Below are 20015 nucleotides of genomic sequence, written 5' to 3' on the forward strand. Positions count from 1 at the left end.
ATAAAATTTAAAATTATTAATAAAAAAATGTTTTAATTGAAAAGCCTATGTGGTCTTTGAGTTGGACAGTGAGTAGTTGGAAACCACTTTTCACTGAGAGCTGTGGTAAATTAAATGAGGACAGCAGAAAGTGAGAGCCAACAAGGTCCTTTTGTAAAGAATGACAAGAGAAACAACCAGAAGAAGAATGGGAGGGGAAAGGAGGGGGCAGGGAAGAAGGGGCAGTGAGTAGTGATAGAAGATTTGGAAGGAAGGGAATGGGAAGAAACAAAAGCAAAGAACCTAAGTTTCAAAGTGTCAGCTCCATTGTCATGGAGGGAAGTTGTGTGTCTAAACTGGACTTATTTGGGTGATGCAGAGAAGACAGGAAATGCACCATGAAAACAAGAGAGAAACCAGGCATGGAATGCATCCCTCTAAAGCTAGCACATAGAAAGTAAAGGCAGGAGGAACAGAAATTCATAGCTACTCTCACCTACACAGTGAGTTCAAGAAAAGCTAAGTGAGAACCTGTGGGGAGCCTGCCCCCACTTTTTCTCCCAGGGTACTCTTGAGCAGGGAGAAATGAGGAATGTGTAGATAGAAATATAGAGGAGAGAGACAATTAGAAACATAGGATAGCCTCGGGAGGTCCCGGGTCAAAAACCCACCAGCCCCTTCTGTCTCTACTAAAGGGCTTTTAAAGGAATGCCAAAAGGTGGAGCAAAAGACCTCCCCCCAGCACAGCCAAGTGCAGACCATCCCAGACACCTAGTAACCACGCACACACACACATGGTCAAGTCATCCCCTAATGCAGCCCTGTTGTGTAAAGCAAGCCCAGATCTCACTAGGAAGCTTTTGTGGGCTCCCACAGGTCCCTCCTCTTAATTTTTTAAAGAGCTCCTCAGGCCCATCAGATAAGCTGGGTCTGTCTTAGTTCATCCCCTTCAGCCAGACAACCCTTACGTGTCTTAGAGGTACACTTTCCATCAAATGCCCTCTGGCTTAGGTTGGGAAGCTGGCAAGAACAACATTGCCCACCCCTTACTCTCATCATCTGGCAGGAGGGGGTACTGGGCTTAACTTTGCTCTGGCCCAGGTTCCTATGGATCTTATCACCATCCACAGCGATCTTCAAAGCTGCTACACCTTCCAGCACAGGAGTAGAGGATGATAAAGATGGCATATATTTTTTGGAATGGGTCTTAAGATGTCTATAACAACCTTAGCTATGCCAAGCTCTTTTTAAATCAATAAACTCTTGATGTAAACCACATCAGATAAATTACATCAAACTTAAAGATTCCCTTAGCTTTTTACCAAACTCTGGTTCATTAACATCAACATAATTCTTGTATAAACATTACTATACATATTTACACCTAGCATGGCTATTTACTATATGTATTTACACTTCTTACAGACTTACATCACTATATATATTTACATTCTACAAACTTACATTAAACATTTAGACTTATATGCAACATTTACACTTTTCACAAACTCACATTCAACATATACTTATTTATACTTCTTACAAGCTTATCTTCACAAGGAAACTCTATAGGACTACTTCAGGAAATATCTAGAAAAGATTTCTAAACTATTTACCAAGTTTATAGGAAAGATTTCTTAACTAACATCTACAAGATATTTCTTAACATTTAGAAGAGATTTCTTAACTATTTGCCAAACATATTCAAGAGGAAACTGTTAGCAAACATCTAGAAAGACTCTCTTAACAGAACTAACCCATCAAACATCTAGAAAAGATTTTATATTATCCTCCAACAAGACAGAGAGTAATTTTCTTTGGACTTCATTTAGAAAGTAGAAATAGTGATGCTGCTAAACAGTACTTTATGCATTTCATATATTTTATTAAAAAAAAACTCTATTAAGAGCTATCTCAGTTTATCCCTTTCCCAAAAAGGAAGAAAAGAGATGAGGAGAAAAACCTCCTAAGAAACATTCTGTTTCTAAATTGCTCAACAGTCAGTTTCCCATCAGGAGAAGATAATTGTCTAAGTTGGAGTAGGGTTCCAGACCTTCAGCCTTCAGCAGTTTGCCCTGTGTACCAAAAACATTGCTGAAACTTCATCCCAAACTCCCCAGCAGTCCGAAGGCCTCCTTATTCTCCTACTATCCCCAGATTGCAAGATGGAACCTCAACAGCAGGAGCTTTGGTTTAGCTGCTTTTCCCTCCAGTTCCTTTAGAGTGTCATTGGAGCCGACATTTCTCTGCTCCACACTCCTCACCAAGCTCTCAATTTCCCCCCTTCTTATTTTTTTTTTTAAGTTGCATTTGCCATGAGTTCTTTTAACAATGCTGATGTTTCTGATAGATTTTTATTATCCCAATATTTCTGGCAAGATTATTTGGTCACCAAAAATACTACTATTCAAAAGAGTCAAGAACATAAACGTTGTTAAATGAAACTCATCCTTCATTAGCTTACTCTGAGGAAGAACATTTTCATGACTTAGTATTTTCACTTCATTCATTAGCTTCTCAACCCTGATGTTGTTTTTACTAGCAGCTGTGATACACTCTGACCATGAGTTATTTAACTCACCCTGTAGTTGTAGCTTTTCAACCATTAGTAAGACAGTTAGATTTTTCTGGAGTTTGATCCCCATCTACAATGCAGTCACTCCTTTCTGAACACACGCCTCCCCATTCCCCCATTAGACCTACAAAGGAATCACCCATTGCAGGCTGATTGTCTGTTCTCAGTTTGAGGGAAGTAAAGCTAAGCTTTCTAGCAGCACCTGGAAAAAAAAAAAAGTAATGTTTTAAGCTGAGAATTTTGAAAGTTTTTGTCCCAGATTGTCTGCCTTTTCTCTATACCAGCTTGCCTATGCTGTCTTGCTTCTGTGCACAACATTTCCCAGGATGCCTTTCTCTATAGCATCACAATGTTTATTGGCATGCTACTACAAACTACCTTCCACAAAATGCCTCTCAGTTCCCAGCAAACTTCAGGTTTCCTTTACAGGGTTTGTTTCCTGCTTTTGCTTTTTTCAATGGGAGATCTTTGAGTCAAGATTTTTGCTTTTTTACCATGGGAGATTGAGAGATTTCTGTTCTCCCTGAGCTCACAATGATAAGTGTTTTTCTTTCCTGATACTGTCCCCAGAACTAAGTCAAACTGCCTGCTCATGCATATTCAGGCATGTCCTTTTGTGCCTGAAACAAAATTCCCTTGGGGCTTGCTCGTCCGTCCGTGTTCCTGGGTCAGTGACAGAAAATTAAAGCACTTGGACTCAAAGCTTTTTCAGAAAGGTCTTTTCCCTGATAGAAAAGAGAACTTTTTCAGAGGTTTCTTTTTCAAAGCTCAAGCCCTGCCTCCCTCATTGCAAGAAGGATTTCAAAGCCTCCACTGTTTCCTCCTCACCAGCAGCCCCTCCACATTAGGGAGAAATCCACCTCACTCAGCTTTCTGCGGCTCTTTCTGCCTGCACTTCCCTGAGCAAGCATCTATGGCTGGGTTCTAGCTACAGGGGGATTTCTGGCTGCTGTTTTCCTAATATTAGCTTGAAAGAGATGGGGCTAACCAAGAGGATTTGTCTAGTTCCAAGAGGTCTCTTTGTTTTTTCTTAGAGCAAACCACAGGTGATAGAGGTTGTCTCCAGGTGAGTTAAATTTTTGCCCTTATAGAAAAAGAATCTGAGAAAGAAAGTTCTGAAAGGCTTTTAGTTTTTTAGAGAGAGATTAAGTTTCTTCCCAAGAAAGCTTTCTGTTTTTGAGAGAGAAAGACCACAAAGTTTTCCCAAGACTTCTGTTCTCTAAACTTTTACTTCAATAGCCAAGAGGAAACTAATTCTCATGGTATGGTGTTTCCAGACAGTGGCAGCATCAGCAAAGTGAAAAGTTTTATTTCATCTATATCCGCCTCAGGGAAAATTCTTTCCCCTGCCACTTGGGACCAAAAGCTTCCCATGGGAACTTTTTCTCCCTGTTTCTCCTCTTATTTTTCCCAGTTTGTGTTCATAGCCCCATAGTTAGAAAATTAAGGACATAGTTCCTTGGTCTTGTTGCTTATCTTATTCTAAGTTTTCTTCCCAATATTCCTAGTCTACCTTTCTCTAAATTTTTTCTACATTATGTTACTACACTCTAGCTTCCTTAATTTTCACAGATAGAAGTTAATAGAGCAAAAGAAAGAAACCTTGATAGAGAGATATACCTATGCTGCAGCTTCCCCTGGGCATCTTTCAGCCCCTCATTCTTCCTTCTGAGAATAAAAACCCCTACCTTCACTTTCACTACAAAACTGGTCCAGTTCAACTGCTTCTCATGGAGCTTTCTCCCGAAACTTTTGCCAAGTCCCTGGGTTCCTGTTTCTGACACCACTTTTCCCCCAGGGTACTCTTGAGCAGAAATAAATTAGAAATGTGTAGATAGAAATATAGAGGAGAGAGACAGTTAGAAACATAGGACAGCCTCAGGAGGTCCTGGGTCAAAAATCCACCAGCCCCGTCTGTCTCTGCTAAAGGGCTTTTAAAGGAATGCTAGGGGTAAAGCAAAGGACCTCCCCCAGCACAGCAAAGTACAGACCATCCCAGGCACCTGGTAATCATGCACATGGTCAAGCCATCCCCTATGTAGCCCTACTGTGTAAAGCAAGCTCAGATCTCACTAGGAAGCATTTGTGGGCTCCCACAAGAACTTTTCTCACAAAGGGGGGGAGAAAGAGGGAGAAAGATAGAAGAAAAGAAAGTAGGAGAGAAAATTGGTACTGAAGGCAATGGCCACAGATCATTTAGTAAAAGCCTCTAGGGGGCAGCTAGAGAAATAGCTCAGCAGTTAAGGGCACTGACTGCTCTTCCAGAAGACCTGGGTGCAACTCCAAGTACCCACATGGCAGCTCACAACCATCTGTAACTCCAGTCCCAGAATGTCCATACCCTCTTCTGACCTCTGTAGACATCAGGCATGCATGTGGTACACAGACAAACATGCATGCAAAACACCTATACATGTAAAATTCAAATTTTAAAAGCTTCAAAGGAGAACAAGACATAGCTGGCTAAGAAAATTCAAATAAGGCTTTATCCTCTTGTGTCATAGGGAACTTGAATGCAGTACAATGGGAACCACTGAGCAAGAGAGACAAACACACTGAGCTCATGGATACTGGGCACATCCAGCTATGTAACTAGAGCAACAGTAAAGACAACTAGCAGGTTTCCACTCAGCAAAGGCCTATTCTGTGAGATGGAACCCATGCCTGACACTGCTAAAGTGGCCAAGAATCTAACTCTATATATATATATATAGGTCATGGGCAAACCTACTAGGGGAAAACCTACTACTATTTTTCTACTAAAGGGATATAGGAATAAAACAACTCCTAACGTTGCTATACCCACAAATCCATGCCTTGCTCAACCCTCATCAGAGAAGCTTCTTGCAGTAGAAGGCAATCAACACAGAGACACACAACTGGACAATGTGCAGAGAGTGAGAGATTTGGGAACACTCAGTCCTACATGAGAAGGTTCACTTCCTGAGTGCTCATCCATATGGTTGGCAAAGTGATGGAAGTGAATGGAAATAGGAGGGGGCCTCCTGCACTCCTGATCCATGGAACGGCAGATTTAACCATAGTTCTGTGAGCAGTCTCTGTCAATTTGGCTTCAGTGAGTAGAGGGAGGAAGCCGGGAAAATGAACATGGATATTGTAGACCACCTTGCATATCTGAAAAGGAGCACAAAGTTTACGTAGATGTAAATGGAATTACACATGCTTTCTCAGCAACACATAGACATGTGAAAATCATAAAATGTCACAATGGAAGGCCTTCTCAAGACTAACCTTTCCTTAAGAGATGACTGTGTCCTGGAACTGGACCCTTTGCAGGGTGAGCCAATGAAAGAAGCATATGTGGTCAGCATCATGTATTAGGAAGGCAGCACCAGAAACAGTGTGGCAGCCAGGTCAGAGAAGGAATAAATAGCTGGGAATGTCAATGTGGCATTTGAATTCATTTCAAGGAATAGGAATCTGATAGACTGATTATAGAAGAGGACAAATGTGGACATCCTCAAATAACTCAATGAGTAGGATAGGCTTTTGCATTCGTAACTTAGTCATATTTTTAGTTGATGGCGAAGGGATAGCTTGCTTGTAAACAATGTTATGACTTGCAGTTATAAGAGTCATTTTACATCTTTTTTATTTTTAAATATATTCTTTTTTACATTAATTGTATTGATTTATTACATTCATGATATTATGTCCTGATACTACTGTCCATTTATGGGACTTTTCCATCACACAAAACAGAGATTCTGTACTTAGGAAATCATTGGTCTATATTCCTTTCTTCTCCATCTTGAGATAACATCTAATCTTTCTGTCTATATAAATTTGTATGTTCTATATATTTCATGTAATAAATTCTATAGTATTTGTCCTTTTTTGAATGTAAAAACATTTTATGTACAACTGCAGGAGAAATAATACACAAGATAGCTTGAACATAAAAACAGGTTATAATTCAAAAGTCCAGGGTTATTTGAAACAGTAAAATCTTTTCTCTGAAGAAAATAGTAAAAATGATAACATTTCCCAATAAGCCCTTTTAAGCCAAATGATAGCTTAATTATACATATAAATATTGATTAGATTCTGGGACACAGAAGAAACCTGTCTTCATCTGTTCAGAGAGCTATGTTTCAATTAAGTTGCATAAGTGAGATTCTTATTCATCTTCCCCTTCACTGTTTGATTTACGGCAGACTTTTTTATAGGCTAATCCATAATCTAAAATGATTTTAGCCTCCCTTCCTGAAAGTATGGCCAGCATTTTCTTTCATCAGCTTGATAGAGTACAAATTCTTATCCTAATAGTGAAATGTTTCAGTAAAGCTTGCCCAATGATTGGGCAAAACCAAAACTTATTATAAGCCACAGTCAAACTAGGGTCCCCCCTGCTAGGTAGCCTCCCTGGATCTGTGGGTTGCAGTCTGACTATCCTTTGCTTTATATCTAATATCCTCCTATGAGTGAGTACATACCACATTTGTTCTTCTGAGTCTGGGTTACCTCACTCAGGTTGATATTTTCTAGTTCCATTCATTTTCCTGCAAATTTCATAATATCATTGTTTTTCTCTGCTGAGTAGTACTCCATTGTGTATATATGCCACATTTTCTTAATCCACTCTTCAGTTGATGGGCATCTAAGTTATTTCCAGGTTCTGGCTATTACGAATAATGCTGCTATGAACATAGTTGAGCATGTATCTTTGTGGTATGATTGAGCATTCCTTGGGTATATGCCCAAGAGTCGTATGGCTGGGTCTTGAGGTAGTTCAATTCCCAGTTTTCTGAGAAACCGCCATACTGATTTCCACAGTGGTTGTACAAGTTTGCACTCCCACCAGCAGTGGAGGAGTGTTCCCCTTGCTCCACATCCTCTCCAACATAGACTGTCATTCGTGTTTTTGATAATAGCCATTCTGTTTTACATCTTTCTTCCTATGCATGGTGTCTGCCTTTCCCAAACACGACCTCATCTGCTACTCCCTTCAGCGACACTTTCAAAACCTACTCACTCCTAGAAGCCTTCTCGGACTGCGCTCATAGCTCATAGCATCAGATCGAAACACACCTACAGAAACAAGCGGTTCTGTGTAGCATCACACTAGTACATAGTGTACTTTGTCTTAAACTGTGGCGGCATTTCCTCAAGTTGAGGTTCTAAGTGCCCCCCATCACACCCCAGGGAATCGAAGCATGGCCCTTAGTAGCAGGTGACACAAGGCAGATCACAGAAGAGCAGGACAAAGAGCAGGGACCATAGGATGCCGTGCCGCTTGTGAGCAGCAGACAGCTCCCCAGATGCCCAGAAGGCCTGTTTATGAGACAGGAAAATTCTGGGTCCTGCTTGGTGCTGAAGTGAGCTTGCCAATAGAAAGCCCTTGGAGCCTACATCTGGCACAGCCACAAAGGGAGGCGGCAGGAGGGGGCCTGTGGAGTCAGTCGGAAGTGCGATGTTTCTGCTATCATTCGTGAAAGGGTGGTGAGATTGTAATCTCAGTTGGAGTGAATCTTGATGTTTTGTTTAACTGGGGGTTCTGTTTTTTTTCACTAGTTTTTAATATCAGGATCAGAGTTGAAATAAAAATAAGAAGATAAAATACTTTAACTGAGATATTAAGTATTTAAAAAGACATCTTGATGAATCTAATTCGGTAACTTCTGTTGGTAGCATCTTACCTGATGTGAGAGGCTAGCAAATCATAAATCAATAATAAATTGGTTCACAAGCAGTCTTTTTTTTTCCACTGTAATAATAGGTTACTGAAGAATGAAAAGAATTTACAGTTAAATCTTTACCGTTTGAAGAGTGTGTGTTTTTACAAGATTTCTGCGTGGGAGGAACACTGTCCCAAGCATGCTGCATAGTTCATCTTTTCAAGTAGACGCCAGTCCCAGCGCCCATAGGAATGCTAGTCTCAGAGTGTTACTGCCATCTAGTGGACAATAGGAGTAAATGCAGCTTAAGGCTGATGTTCATCCTCTCTAACATTGTAGTAGCTAGCTACCCTTTCTCTTTTATTTTTTCCCCTCCTTTTTGCTCTAACACATGTAAAACAAAAAATGGAGAATTCTTTATCAGTCATCTGGGGTTCCTTTGAAATTTGGAACCTTGTTCCTTCATCAAAAAACTAACAAACAATATTTCTCTCTAGACAAAAACTGGTTGTTAGAAACACAAATGAGGCCTGGTCGTGGTGGTGCACACCTTGAATCCCAGCACTCAGGAGGCAGAGGCAGGTAGATCTCTGAGTTCAAGGCCAGCCTGGTCTACAGAGAAAGTTCAAGACAGCCATGGCTACACAGAGAAACCCTGTCCTGAAAAAAAGCAAAAAACAAACACATACGAGAGAAATCCAGAATGAAAGTATTTTTGCACAGCAAAATGAAAATGAGAAAAATAACGAAATGTGCTTAAGTGCTTATTTTTGCAAAGAGAAAAATACAAGAAGTTTGTGCAGAAGCTAATGGGATTGGGGGTTTTTCAGGAAGAGGATTCGCCGTGTGCAAAGACAGACGAAGGATAGAATTACTTTAACATACACTAGCTTTAACACATTTTTCATCAAAACAGAATTGCATCACTCTCCCTTACCTCCCTCCAGCCCCTCCCATGTCCCCTCTTTTCAACCCTTTCCCTGTCCTTTCCCTCAGTCTCTACGGATAGCCTCGTTTTCTTTGATTATTATGGCTCTCTCTATATATGTATGTATGTATGTGTATATGTATATACATATGTATATATGTATGTATGTGTATATGTATATACATATGCATATATATGCAAAAGTATAGAAGTACCGCCTGCTGAGTCCATGATTGTTGCTTGTATGGATGTGATTTCAGGACTGGCCATCTTGTATTGGGTAACCACTTAGGGTGCTCATCCCAAGGAGAAGCTAATTCTCGCTCTTAACAATTATTGTCTGCAGTTCTTTGCCGGGGTGCAACTCTGTGAGCTTTTCTCCCTTCCACATTAGCGTGTCTAGTGATATCGTCATGGTTCTGGTCTCTTTTATGCAGCCATTTCCAGGAGAGGCAGTTTCACAGCAGACTTTCTGGTATTCTGGCTCCTAAAATCTTCCCACCATCTCTTCCTCCCCATCCCCTGAACCACAGATGCAGGAGATGCAGCAGATGTTTCCACGGACGCTGGGGTTCCCACGAACCTTTGTCTCTGTCTTGTGTGCCGTTGTGGTTTTCTGGGACGTCTCCATTTGGTGTAAAGGGAAGCTTTTTTGATGGTGGATGGCAGCCACCCTTACCTGCGGTATAAGGATAAGATTTAGAATACAGTTAGGAATTACAATGGTCTAGTGAGCTAGTGGTATTAGATTCTCTTTTACAGTCCATGATCTCACTAGCCCCAGGAAGCTGACTAGATTTCCACTACCAGTCATGATTTCCTTCCTGTTGAGTGGGGCTTAAAGTCCAATTAGACAGCCATTGGTTGCCACCCACATGTGAGTGCCACTTACTGCTTTATGCTTATCTTGCCATGATGGTTATCTTCATGGTTCAAAGGCGTCATCACAGCTGGGTGATATGACTACCGACAGTTTCCTTCCCTTGGAAGCTTGCATAGTACTTTCTGGTACTATGGAAGCTGAGCCACAGGAAGGAGGCTTTCAGGTTAAATCCAATGCAAATCATGCTAGCCATGTGTCCTAAGTGTGTCGTGTTGTAACATGAATACCAATTGGTCTTAATAATAAAAAGCTGAAGCTAGATATCAGGATAAATGCTGAAAGATCAGTAAAGGAAGCAGCCACTAGAGACTTCTTACCTCTATCGAATCTTTAACCTGAAAGGGCCGAGCTCCTGTCTCCACCCCACCTCATCACTTCTCTCTCTGCCCAGCCATATCACTTCCTGTTTCCTCCTCCCAAGTGCTGGGGTTAAAGGTGTGTGCCTCCACTGCTTGGCCTCTAGTGGCTAGCTTTTCACCCTGATCTTCAGGCAGTATTTATTTGTTAGATCATACACAAACTATCACCACATAGTGTCTTCAGCATGAGGGACCCACTCTCAACCCCTGAGAGGCCTCACTGATAATCTATATTGTTTTAGGAGTCACTTGGGCTACTGACCACCACTTAAAGGAGGTACTGGGGCTTTTGTTAGTCTATAGTTCCTGCAATGAGCATTGTCAGCCCAAGTAGCATAACTTCATTTAATATGTATTATTTTAGGTTAATATAAAATATGATTCCATAGCTGGGTGGTGGTGGCATATGCCTTTAATCTCAGCACTCAGGAAGCAGAGGCCGGCCGATCTCTGTGAGTTCAAGACCAGCCTGGTCTACAGAGTGAGTTCCAGGACAGCCAGAACTGTTTCACAGAGAAACCCTGTCTTGAAAAACCAAAATAAATAAATAAAATAAAATAAAAATTCCTTGAGGCTTTATCAAACAACCTTGGCATAAAATTTGTCACCCTCTCCTTCTTTGTCTTCTGTAGACCTCCCTCCCGCCCCTAGGTGGCGCTCCTACCTGTTTTGCAATTTCCTCCTCCTTATCACCTGTATCCTGTTATTCCCTTCATAACTCCCATACACTCCTTTTATACCTTCCTAGTTTCTGTGATTACTCCACATTACATTCACATCTGGTCACATCTGGGGACCTGGAGCTAGGAACCACAGATGGGAGGGGACGTGTGCTGCTTGTCTTTCTGGGTCAATATCATCTTTTCTAGGTCCATCCATTTACCTGAAAATTTCATGATTTCGTTTTTCCTTAGAGCTGAATAGTATCCTGGTGTGTGTGTGTGTGTGTGTGTGTGTGTGTGTGTGTGTGTGTGTGTGTGTGTGTGTGTGTGTGTGTGCGCCCACAGTTTCACTATCCGTCCATCTGCTGAGGGGCATATAGATTGTTTCCATCCTCTAGCTCTTGTGCATAGGGCAGCAATGAACATGGCTAAGCAAGTGTCTATGGGGTAGGGTGTTGAGTCTTTGGGCATGCCTGGGATGGGTAGCACTGGGTCAGATGATAGATTTATTTTAGTTTTCTGAGGGTTCCCCATACTGATTTCCAGAGTGGGTACCCCAGTTGTGTTTCCACCAGTGGTGGATGAGGGGGTCCCCATCCGTCCCCCAGCCCCATGGGCGTTTGCTCTCAGTTGTTCTGTTGAGTGCAGCAGTTCTGCCGGGGTGAGATGAAATCTCAAAGTTTTTAATTTGAAATTCCCTATTTGCTAAGAGTGACCCATACTTTTTGAGGTATTTCTTAGCCATTTCTACATTTTCTTTCTAGAACTCTCCATTTAGATCCCTAGCCTATTTTTCCTGTAGCAACTTATATCTTTAATTATTTTTTTGAGATTATAATTACATCATTTCCCTCTTTCTTTTTCTCTCTCCAAACTCTCCTATGCATTTCTCCTTGCCCTCTTTCAAATCCATAGCCCCCTTTTTCATTAATTTCTGTTACATGAATATGAGTGTGTGTATATGTGTGTGTATGTGTGCATATGTATTCCTAAATACATAAGTACAACCTGATCAGTCTGTACAATGTTACTTGTATGTGTATTTTCAAGGCTAAACACTGAATTAAATAATCAATTGGTGTGCTCTTCCCTGGGGAACACTGTTTTCCCCATTTTCAGTATTCCTTAGTTGCCTGTAGTTCTTTGCAGAAGACTGAGGCCTCTGATCTCTCTCAGCTACTTTAGCATGACTACTGTTGTCCTTGTTCAGCTCACGCCTGGACAGCCATATTGGTTAGACTTCATGTATGTAGTTTCTGGCATTGCTAGGTGACCCGGTCTCAGAGCAGCAAACTCCCTGAACCCCTGGCTCTTCCCAGTCTTTCTGCTCTTTGGTTTCCTGAGCCTTAGGCGCCTTTTGATTGGTTGTGGTTTACTGTGATGATCTTCACTGGCTGAAAGAGAAGTTCCCTTGATGAGCCAGTCAGTACAGCTCCATGAGGGAGTTCTTGCCTTCTTTGTAGAAGGCCCTGGTTTTGTGCACAGCCCAGCCAAGAGAAATAAAGAGCAAATAGCTTGCTGTTTTCAGAGCTTCACCGGTCAGTACAACCTAGACAATAGGCGAACCACTATCAAAAGTCAAGTCTGGTGCAGAGAACTGGAATCATAATTTTGACATATCTTAGAGGCAGCCTGGGAGGATGCTGTGGTTGATTGGTTAGGTCTGCCCTGGTATCCATTTAGTCCCTTTTACTATCTAGGTCATATCATCAATGTAAAACAGATGAGGAGGTAAGCGCTGGTCCAGAGGATAGAAGAGATCCCAGCAACACTACTGGAGTCCAGTCTGATCTTAGACAGCTGATCTCTCTGCCTCTTGAGAGCATGACTAGACTTGTTTTCCTAGTACAATGTAACTGGAAGTTTCTCTGGTTCCACCTGACCCCACGGTCTCACAGCTGCTTATAAAGTAATTATTACTCAGAGGCTTAATATTAATTGTAAATTGTATGGCCGATGGCTCAGGCTTCTTACTAGCTAGCTCTTATAACTTAACTCAACCCATAACTATTAATCTATGTATCACCACATGTTCCATGGCTTTACCTGCATCCTGTTACATGTTGCTCCTTGGGCAGCTGGCTCACCTTTCCCACTCTGCCTTTCTCCTCCCACTCTCTCCCTTGGATTTTCCCACCTGGCTCCATCCTGCCCTGCTGTAGGCTAATGCAGCTTTATCTATTAGCCAGTGGGAGTAATACATATTCACAGCATACAGAAAGACATCCCACAGCAGTACAATGTTAATAGCACAATGAAATAAAAGTTAATGGTGGGGGTGCACATCCATGTGCCCTAAGCCTTGAAGAAGTCCTGGCTAGGAATCAGACCACTCATGTGGTAGAAAACAGATATACAGAGGAGTTGGTTAGTTTCAGCAATAATAGTAATTGACAATAATGAGTTCAAGAGGGAAATCATTTTAATGAAAACCTAGTTTATTAGAATGAAATTCTATTATAGGTATTGAAACCACAGTTTCAAACAAGTGGATATGGGGTAAAGAAATAGAAAAGGGGGTCACAGAGAATGTGTTTAAAATGAGCAATAGGCAAAAGAGATTGATTGAGCATTCATATTACTGATGTCCATGAAGAAAAATGATGAAGAAATACATGCTGAAAAATATACCCAAGGGGCTGTAAAGATGCTGAGTGGGTGAGAGTTCTAATTTGCAATTATGAGGATGCAAGTTTGAATCCCCAGAACGCACGTAAAAATGTAATGGGTGGGCTGGAGAGATGGCTCAGAGGTTAAGAGCACCGACTGCTCTTCCAGAGGTCCCAAGTTCAAATCCCAGCAACCACATGGTGGCTCACAACCATCTGTAATGAGATCTGGTGCCCTCTTCTGTATACATAATAAATAAATAAATAAATAAATAAATAAATAAATAAATAGATAGATAGATAGATAAATAGATAAATAGATAAATAAATAAATAAATAAATAAATAAATCTTTTTTAAAAAATGTAATGGGCATAGCTGTGCATCCCTGTCACCCTAGCATTGGGAGATGAGGAGACAGGAGGATGCCAAGAGTTCCCTGGCCAGTCAGTCTAACTGGAACAGTGAACTTCTGTTTCAGTAAGTGACCCTGTGTCCTGGCTATTCTTGTCAACTTGACTACATCTGGATTGAACTACAATCCAGAAATGGAGGGCACACCTGTGAGAGACTTTTTTGCTTGGTTTGAAGTCTTCTAGTCTGGACCTTTGAGGTAGGAAGACGCACATTTTTGATCCAGATCTTGGGGCAGAAGGACACATGCCTTTCTTTGATCCTGATCTTGAGAGGGGAAGACATGCCTTTAATCTGGGCCACAGCTTCGCTGGAGGCCTATATAAGGACATGGAGGAAGGAAGCTTTTGCTCTTTCCCTGCTTGTTCTCGCCTTGCCAGCAAGCCCATTCCTTCACTGGCATTCCAACCTACTTCTTCAGGATTCCAGCATCTACTCAAGACCAACCAAGACATCCAGCCTCATGGACTGAGCAGCTTCTAGATTCTTGGACTTTCCATTCACAGTTTGACACTGTTATATTAGTTGGACCACAGCCTGTAAGTCATTCTAATAAATCCCTTTCTGTAATATATATATGAGAAAGAGAGAGAGAGAGAGAGAGAGAGATATTCATTCTGTAAGTTCTGCTACTCCAGAGAACCCTGACTAACACATCCTGCCTCAAGGCGGAGGTAGAGAGCAATAGAAAAAGACATGATGTCTTGAGCTATCCTCTGTGGGCACACACTGTCATGTGCACCATATATTCATATGCATGTATGACAAAAGAATAAGAAAACTTTATAGAAATAGAGATGGGAAAAATGGAATTGTTGTTTGTTTGTTTGTTTGTTTGTTTGTTTGTTTTTGAGACAGGGTCTTACTGTGCATTCCAGATCAGGCATGGACCCACTTTGTAGACTAAGCTTAGCATTAACTCACAGATAATAACTCCCAAGTGCTGGATGTGCACCACCATATCCTGCTAGAAATTTCTTTTTAATATAAAAGTCCTTATAAAAATTGAACTGAGTTAAAAGAATAGTTATAAAAATAGCTGAAGTCCTGCGTATTAGAATTCATGGTACTCATTTAAAGTAATAATACAATAAGAAGAGAAATTCATAACTCCAAACACAAATCTAAACAAATAAAGTAAAATCTTCAACCAAAAGAGATGGGAAATGTGGAACAAGCTCTATATTACATGCTCATGGTTTTAATGTGGTTTGTCTCCCCTCAAGTGGAGTTTAATTCTCAATGTGAGTGTCTTAGGTCTGGCTTCTATTGCTGTGAAGAGATTACATGACCACAGCAACTCCTATAAGGAAAACATTTAATTATGAGGGCTCATTTACAGTTTCAGAAGTTCAGTCCATTGCCATCATGGCAGGGAGCATGGGGGCATGCAGGCAGACATGGTGTTGGCTACATCTTGATCAGAAGGCAACAGGAAATCAACTACAACACTGGGAGTATCTTGAGCATAAGAGACCTCTAAGCCCACCCCCACAGTGACATACTTCCTCCAAGAAGGCCACCCCTACTCCGACAAGGCCTCCTAATAGTGCCACTCCCTGTGAGCTTAAGGGAGCGAATTACATTCAAACCACCACATGTGAGATATTGAAGAGGTAGAGATAACTCAGCAATGGTATGAAGAGGTGGAACCTTCATGGTAAGACAAAGTCATCAGAGTGGGATTCCAGATTGAGTCTTGATGGTTTTATGAGGATGAGCGAGAGACAAGAAGACACAGAAGTGTAATCCCTGTTTCCCGGAACGTCATGATGCCCTGAGCCACCTTGGAACTCTGCCAACAGAAAGGTCATCACCCTGTATGACTTTGTACATTTTGATCAGAAATGTGAACCAAAATAAACCTCCTTTTTATAACTGACCCTGTCGATTATGTAACTAGGAACAAAAACAAGCTTGAAAATACTTAAATAGAAGTTCAAATAAAGATAGATAGATGATAGATAGATAGATAGATAGATAGATAGATAGATAGATAGATAGATAGATAGATAGATAGATAGAGATAGATAGATAGATAGATAGATGATAGATAGATAGATAGATAGATAGATAGATAGATGAAAAATATAATATAGATACAAATCCTAGTGAAGTAAATAGAAAAATAGATCAAGTTAAAATACTAGTTGTTTTAAATATAGTAGACAACCATAAACTAATTTAATAAGGGGGAAGAGTACTGAAGTACTAAAAATATGTCACCCCAAAAAATGGCTGTAGGAGACCATAATACACCCACCCAAAACATGACTATTTTTAAATGTTATTGGAATATAATTATACATGCTAATAGGTTTCAATATAACATTTTCATACAAGTACATGGTATGTGTCAAGCATATTCACAGCTTTGCCCTCCCCTGGTCCCTCCCATTCTCATTAAACCCCTTCCTAAGTAATTCTCTTCTACTTTCCTGTCTTTTTTTTTAATGGCCCAATGAGTTTCTCAATGAGACTTACAGGACCATAGGTAAAGGTTTGTTTACAGAACTCAGATAACTTACCAGTTGTTCCAGCACCAACGAAAACCTGTCTCCCTCTTACATCAACCATTAACTACACGTAAACCCTTGAGGAAAGGTGGGTCCCCATGAGACTCTCCCGACTTCATGACAGAATGCTGATATGCATCTCATGCAGGTGATCACAGCTTCTGGAAGCTTAAGAATGGAACACTCGTGTTGTGCCTGGAGGTTCACATGCCATACTCCATCCCTTGCTTACCTCCTGGGGTTCTTATATTCTTTCTGCCCCTTCTACAACATTCCCTGAACCTTGAAGGGGGTGATACAGATTTTCCATTTATGGCTAAGCTTTCAACACCACTCTACACCACTACCTACTGCAAAAAGAACCTTCTCTGGCTGGTGAGATGACTTAATGGGTAAAGGGATTTGCTGCCAAGTCTGACAACGTAAGTTCCATTCCTGGGTCCCACATGGTGGAAGGCAAGAACCAACTCTCTCAAGTTGTCCTCTGACCTTCACACTCACAACATGCTGCATCTTGTCCCCCACATACACACATACATGGCAAAATAAATCAGGGGAAAACAATTTTTTTTTTTTTTTTTTTTTTTGGTTTTTTGAGACAGGGTTTCTCTGGGTAGCTTTGCACCTTTCCTGGAATTCACTCTGTAGACCAGGCTGGCCTTAAACTCACAGAGATCCTCCTGGCTCTGCCTCCCGAGTGCTGGAATTAAAGGCGTGCACCACCAACGCCCAATTTTAATATTTTTTAAAGAAGCTTCTCCAACAAAGTTGATAGCAGCACTGATCTGTGGGCATAAGCATAGTTGTGAGGAAGGCAATTTGATGGGCACATCTTGTTCATTTATCAAGACAGCAGCAGAAGTCTATGACCTCCACAGTCATGAGCTTTGCTGGGATTGAAAGTACCACATCAGGCCTCAATCTAAGGAGAAAGCAGTTGATTACTTCATAACAGAGTCACCACTATTGCCCCAGCAGGCTCGTCTGCCCTGGCTGGTCAGTATCTGCCCTGGCTGGTGAGTATTGTTGCACACGAGATCCACAGAGTGAATCTGGAGATGACGATTCTCCCTCAGCAGCCTGTGTCACATCTTTTGGCAACTCATTCAGGCCAGCTGCACTTTGCTTTCTCCATAACTTATGGCCATAGAATAATGGTGTCTTCAGCAATAGGGTCACATTCTCTTGTTCTGGTGGGCAAACTACAGCAGCACCTGTTGCCTGTCTTGTTTTGACAGCTGCAGACAATCTCCCTGACCAACAGCTCTTAGAGAGATAGCCTATGGCTTCTGGGAGCAGTTTCATCCATACCCAAAGGGTATGTTTTTCAAACTGTTTTTAATTAGTTTATCAAATATCAGGTTTCCTTATGGCTTTTTCACGCGTTGTTGTGACTGACCCTCCCCCATCACTGCCCTCTTCCATTTACCTGTGCCTCTCCCAACTTAGTCTATTTCCAAGCCCCATATCATATTTCTTCACCAACACTTATGTTCCACAACCTTCTGAGGGGGTTCTTCTCTCTCTCTCTCTCTCTCTCTCTCTCTCTCTCTCTCTCTCTCTCTCTCACACACACACACACACACACACACACACACACACACACACACACACACACTGGGCCTTTTCTAGTTTCTTGTTTCTACATATACTCATTTGCATATAATGCACATTGTGAAAAATAGGAACTTGGGTACATATATAAGAGAGAACCTGAGGACTTGGTCTCTCTGAAATTGTTATCTCACTTAAACCATTTTCCAGTTCCATCCATTTTCTTGCTATTTTCATAATTGTGCTTACTACCTTTACGGCTGAGTAAAATTCCACTGTGCATATGTACTAAATTTTCACTAACCATCATCTGCTCATGGCCATCTAAGCTGCCTCCATTTCCTTGTTGTTTGTAATAATGCAGCAATAAACATGAAGAAATAAATATCTCTGTAGGATATGGAGTTCTTTGGGTATGAGCACGGGAGTGGAATAGCCGAGTCACACACAAGTTCTATTTTTAGCATTTTGGAAAAAAAAAAATCTCCACACAGATTTCCATAGTGGCTGCACCAATTTATACTCCTGCTAAGAGTGGATAAAGGTTTCAATTTTCCTGTGTCCACACCAGCACTCTGGTTGTTTCCTTGGTGATCTATTCTAATTCAAGTGAGACAGAACCCTGAAGTACTTTTAACTTGCATTTCCCTGATGTTAAGGATGCTGAACACTTTTTCAAATATTGGTGAGAGTTGTTATTTCTTCTCCAGGAATTTTTCTTCAGTGTGGTTTTCGAATCTGAGTCCTTTCTTCTGCTCCACTGATCTACATGCCTGCTTTGTGCAAGGACCATGCAGTTTTCACATATGTAGCTTGACTTGAAATCAAGTGTGCTGGTATCTCCAGCAGTATTTTGCTTGCTCAGGATTGATTTGGAAATTGTGTTTCCACATTAATATTTTATACATTTTAATTAAAATAATTTTATAATTATATCACTTTCCTCCTTCCTTTTCCCCCCTTCAGCCTCTCCCACGCCCCCTCTCTCCAAATCCTTCCATGTTCTTCCCTCACTCTCAAATGTATAGCCTCTTTTTATTGTTATCATCACATATACGTGTACACATAGCTATAAATACAGAAATGTAACCTGCTGGGCTCATTTGGTGGTTTTGTGTGCATACGTTTTCTAGTCACTTTGTCTGGTTTGGGTATAAGAATGGGACTAGCACCGGGCGGTGGTGGTGGTGGCGGCGCACGCCTGTAATCCCAGCACTCGTTAGACAGTGGCAGGTGGATCTCTGTGAGTTTGAGGCCAGCCTGGGCTACAGAGCTAGTCCAAGACAGGCTCCAAAGCTACAGAGAAACCCTCTCTTGAAAAACCAAAATAATAATAACAATAATAATAATAATAGGACTAGCTCTGTAAAATCTTTGGTGGCGTTCCTTCCTTTCCTATCCCAAGAGAGAGAGCCTTTTTCTTATTTTGCTTAGTGCTTTGAGAATTCTGTACAATGTGTTTTTATCATATCCACCCCTCCCCACCTCACACTCTTCCCAGATCCATCCCCCTTCCTTACCTGCTCACCTTTGTGTTCTCTTTTATTTTCAAGCCCATTAAGTCTAATCTGTGCTGTGCATACACTATTGGATGTGTGGCCTTTCACTGGAGTGTGGTCAACCCACAAAGGATCACACCCTTAAAAAAGACTGACGCTCCCTCTCCCTGCAGGTATTAGTTACTAATAGCTCCTTAGCTAGTAGGGGTGGGGCTTCATGCCCACCTTTCCTTCACCATACTGGGATTTTGTGTGACTTGAGCTTGCACAGTGTTTGTGTCTGATGTCTCAACTACTGTGAATTCATTTGTACAACTGCCCTGTTGTGTACAGAAAACACTGTTTACTTACAGTCCTCCACCTCTGCCTCTTTCAATCTATCCACCACCACCATCCTCT

The sequence above is a fragment of the Onychomys torridus genome, chromosome 4 (genome assembly GCF_903995425.1).
Source record: "Onychomys torridus chromosome 4, mOncTor1.1, whole genome shotgun sequence".
Classification (NCBI taxonomy): Eukaryota; Metazoa; Chordata; class Mammalia; order Rodentia; family Cricetidae; genus Onychomys; species Onychomys torridus.